The sequence below is a fragment of the Silene latifolia genome, chromosome X, assembly GCF_048544455.1.
Source record: "Silene latifolia isolate original U9 population chromosome X, ASM4854445v1, whole genome shotgun sequence".
Lineage (NCBI taxonomy): Eukaryota > Viridiplantae > Streptophyta > Magnoliopsida > Caryophyllales > Caryophyllaceae > Silene > Silene latifolia.
This window is the reverse complement of record NC_133537.1, coordinates 212594344-212599134: the sequence shown is the minus strand read 5'-3', so window position 1 is coordinate 212599134 and position 4791 is coordinate 212594344. Positions and strand designations below refer to the sequence as shown.

Here is a 4791-nt window from a genome sequence, read left to right as displayed (position 1 = left end):
ATTTATTCTGGCAGACATTACTTATAGTAATGTGGAGTGGCTGAACAGATTTATTCTGGCAGACGATATTTATCGTGTTTACTCGAGGCAGGCCACAGATTAGTCTGCATGCCATCTGGTGGATATTACTCAACTATATGTTGAGGCAGACATTACCTTTTGGTAGTGTAGTGTGTGTTTACTCACCTTCGGGTTGAGGCTGCCCCGGCCAGGGATTGGCGGGATGATTAGTGTAACGAGTATAGCTCAGCTGAAGTGTGCTAAGTAAAAGGGAGGAGTACGTTGTCAGGGGGTTGTGCAATATAAAAAGGAATTGGATTGTTATCTTATGTTTTTGTTGTTAGTATTTATTCCTACTCAGCCTCACGGTTGACTGTGTATTCGTGAACACCTATGGTGAACCGTTTTATGGGGAGCAGATTTGACAGGTACTAAATATTAGCTGACTTGGGAGCATTGGGAGGAGAGCTCGACTTGGACCATAGTTGAAGTCTAGATCACCTAGAACAATTACATAACTTTATTTATTTCCGTTGCGAGATGTATTGTATTTTATATTAAGTTTTAGTTGGTTAAGTTGTAATAAACATGTAATCATTAAGTTTTAATCTAAAGTACTTTGGTGAGTTGGACTTTGTCATTCACTACCTCGGGAAACCGAGATGGTAACAGACCTATTTAGTCACTCGAGTATTTAACGGTACTCATTGAGTTACAGCTAGAGTTAGTTTTACGAGTTGGGTTAGTAAATTTGTAATCCGTAGAAAGGTACTAAATTTATTAACCGAGAATAGTGGACGTAGGTTTCGATTTGTGAAACTGAACCACTTCAAAAACCGTGTGTCTCCTTCTCTTTCGTTCGTTTATTTACTTTGTTCATACTTGATTATTAGTTAATTAGTTAAAGTTTAATTAATAAACTTTAAATAATTAATTATATTCATACAATCGAAAAAGTTTTAAAAGTTTTAAATCCTCAATTCACCCCCCCCCCCTCTTGAGTATTTTGGATTGATAGACTCTTCAATGAGCCAAAACTTCGGAGATTTGAGCCGTTTGCTTTTGTTGCATCATCAAAGTTTGATGTAAGAGAGCTTTTAACTCCCGACACTTCATTACTGGGAGGTTGAGGAGGAGGTTGCACTTGTTGAAAACCTCCTTGATTTGGCCTTTGATAACCTCCTTGAGGTTGGTTACCACAATTATGAGGAATAACATAATTACGTTGCGGTGGGGCTTGAGTATAAGCATTCTTACTCCTTTCAGGGAAGAAGTTAGAATATGGAGTACCTTGTTTGAAGGACTGGAAGGCATTGACTTACTCAATGGTACTCATACACTTGGCCGCAGTGTGGCCATCTATCCCACATCTCTTGGAGGACACTTCTTGTTGAACCATATGAACCGTCTCTTGCTTTCCCAAAGACTGAGTAGTCTTTAATTCTGCTATTTGAGCAAGTATGGCCACCAACTGTTGCGCGACCGCACTATCTGAACCACTCCCTCTTTTACTTCCTCTGAGGTTACCATACTCAGCTATGCGAGTAGCTATCTGATCAATCAACTTCCAAGCATTATCGTCATTAGTAATATCTTGGAATCTCCCATTAACAGCAGAATCAAGTAAGGCTTTATGATCATCATACAACCCGTTGTAAAACAGGTTGCAAAGGAACCAAATCTCAAATCCATGGTGAGGGACGGACCGCACTAATCTTTTGAACCGTATCCAAGCTTCATTAAAATCCTCAGTAGGACCCTGTTTAAAACTTGTAATTTGACTTCTAAGAGCATTGGCTTTCTGTGGTGGAAAATACCTCTTGTAGAATGCAATAGCTAGAGAAGTCCAATTAGTAACTCCGTCGGTCTCCATGTCTAAGTCCCTTAACCACTCAGCTGCATCATCTCTCAAAGAGAAAGGGAATAAAGTTTGTTTCACCTGATCTTGTGTCACCCAAGCTGTCAAAGGAATAAAACAGCAATAAGTAACGAACTTCTCCATATGCTTTGCGGGGTCCTCTCCTGCTTTTCCTCCAAACATATTCCTCTCTACCAAGCTTATGTAAGAAGGCTTGATCTCAAAAGTTCCCTTGTTAGTAGTAGGGAGCTTGAAGCCTTTAGGAATAGAAGTAGCCGTGGTTTGGAGTGACTTGCTAATGTAGGTATCTTTGGTGTTGCAGAAGTCACAGATGTAGAAATAAGAGTATCCTCTTCAAAGGATGAATCTTCTGCAAAAGTATACCGCTCGTAGTTAAGTTTACTTAAGCCTTCCACTTGACTTAATTCTCTTTGAAATTTTCGTCTGTAGCGAAAAGTCTTTTCTGGCTCGGGATCAAAAGGTAGAATCTCTAAACTGTTAGACCTGGGCATACACGAAAACAACAAGCAAAGATACTCCCTGAAACAACAGACAAAAATAAACAGAACAATTGTTGCCTCCCCGACAACGACGCCAAAATTGATAAGGTTATTTTCAGTCGTTTGCCTTAGTCAAAATAAATCCTAAACTACTACCAACAAAATAGCTAGTGGTAAGTCAGGGTCGAATCCACAGGGAGGCGGTGATTATCTAGTTTGTTTATATTTGAATTTGTCTTAAAGTAACCAATTTTTGGGGGTTTGATTGTTTGTATGCTAATAAACTAATTGCAAGTAAATAAAGACGAATAACAATAATATTAAAGAGTCTAGGGACCGGGTTCACTAGGTCGTCATCCAAGGATAAGATTTTATTTAATTGATTGAGCAATTTATATTTTTGAAAGTCATATGATCGGTCGATTCTAATATGTCTTTTTAGATCTAACTTAACATGCAATCGCTATTATTAAGTCGGTCTAATTCAATTATAGTGGCCTATACTAGTCTTAACACTGTCGGTGATAATCCTAGTTTATGTGATACTAATTAATCAATTATGATCAGTAATCAACTAATTAGAAGTAGAATAATAATTGAACAACAATAGAAAGCAATTTAACAATCAATTCATAATAACCCCTTTTCTAACAACCTACATCCCCTTTCACCCTAGATAAATAATTTAGCTACTCATAATAGAAAGAATAACAATAATAATCTGAATGAAAGACATAATTGAAGATGATAAATAAGAATAAAGAAATACCAGCATGAACTGAATTAATAATTAATGAGGAGAGATTAAGAACAATGCCGTAAATAGCTAGATCCAGAAATAAGAACAATAATTAAACTAAACTAAGTATTTGAGAGAGTTTTCTAAGGTAGCTATACTAAACTACGGAATTAAAATCGTAATTAACCTAGGGTATGAGTTTAGGTATTTATAGTAAAACATAACCGGCTTAAGGAACATTGCGGAATATTCTAGAACCAAGTGGTTCATCGATCGAGCCCCAATGTACTCGATCGAGTCACCAAGTTCCTCGATCGAGCCCACCTCTAGTAGATCGAGGCACCAAAGTTCAGGAATCCCAACTCTTTATATTGCATATTTTAATTAGTTTAATTGATTAGGTTGGTTCCTCGATCGAGCCTGGTTGCAGTTGATCAAGGAACAAAGTTCCTGCTTCGCGCATTGAACTTAAAACGGCTGCCATTTCTTTGTTACTTGTCGGAAACATGCGATTTTCAAGGCGTTGGAAAGCTAAGAAGATAAGCTTTAACCTCCAGTTATAATCACTTGAATATCTGTTGTAGAACTCTAGATATGGCTCTTCAAAGTAGGCACTTGTAATAAGAAGCTCTTTTCTCAGTGTTTTCTTCTTAACTTCTATTCCTTCATTCTTCTAAATTCTCGTACAATGTTCCGTGTATTCCTCCATTCCCACTCCGCGATGCCCATTTCATTCCTTTGCTCTGCAAATGCATCATTCCTGCATTAAACATCAAAAGGCGGAAGTATCAACGTTCTATCATAAAAGGCATGTAAATGATATAAACTAGCACAAAACTTGTATCAAAAGCAATTAAGTGGAGGCATAAATATGTATATAATTATGACTCATCAGCGACCCTGTTGTCATGCCTTAAACACTCCAGGTATTTTTGAAAAGTTTTGAACTGATTTGTTTTCGAAATCGTTTTAAGTTTTCCGACGTATAGTTATACAAAACTGTCGATCAAACGCTGCGATTCCTAAGCATGTTGTAGTCTGATAATCATCGGGTGTTTCTTGGAGACTCGACAGATACTGGGTATCTACAGAGCCCCCACTTTTTCTATGGCTTGGACAGGGCGAAAGTAAAAGTATAGCCCCCAGGTCAATCGAAGATTATAAACTGGAGACCGAAGCGGCGTCGAGGCTGCTCGATAGAGTTCGGACCAAGGACCTACCGTCGGGAAGGGAAACGCCAAGGTGACTCGGGGATACGATTTAAGGACCTGTCGTCGGCAACAGTTTAGAGTCTGTCGACTATCCGTGTGGGTCATTTAAAGTCCGTTAGACTACGTACGAAGGCTCGCCAATTATAAGAAGGAGTTATACCTGAGGCATCTTCAGGATATATACTTGGGTTGTTTCTTGTTTGTGGGCAAAGGCTCGCCAGCCGTGTTGCGGATATGATGGGGCTCCCCAGCCACGTTGAGGATATGATGGGGCTCGCCAGCTGCGTTGAGGTTACGTTGTGACGCTCACCACCCATATTGGATGTGCATTGTGAGGTTCGCCAGCCATGTCGAATGTGCGTTGTGAGGCTCGCCAGCCATATTGGATGTGCATCGTGAGGCTCGCCAGCCATGTCGAATGTGCGTTGTGAGGCTTGACAGCCATATTGGATGTGTGTCGTGGGGCTCGCCAGCCATATTGAA

General features: G+C 39.4%; 1 non-coding gene across 1 annotated transcript; it reads left to right on the top strand.

Annotated features, from left to right (window-relative positions):
- Positions 1-1685: 1685 nt before the first annotated feature.
- On the top strand, positions 1686-1792 carry LOC141625330 (small nucleolar RNA R71). Its single transcript, XR_012535116.1, has one exon. It is a non-coding gene; the product is annotated as a small nucleolar RNA R71 (small nucleolar RNA).
- The last annotated feature ends 2999 nt before the right edge of the window (positions 1793-4791 follow it).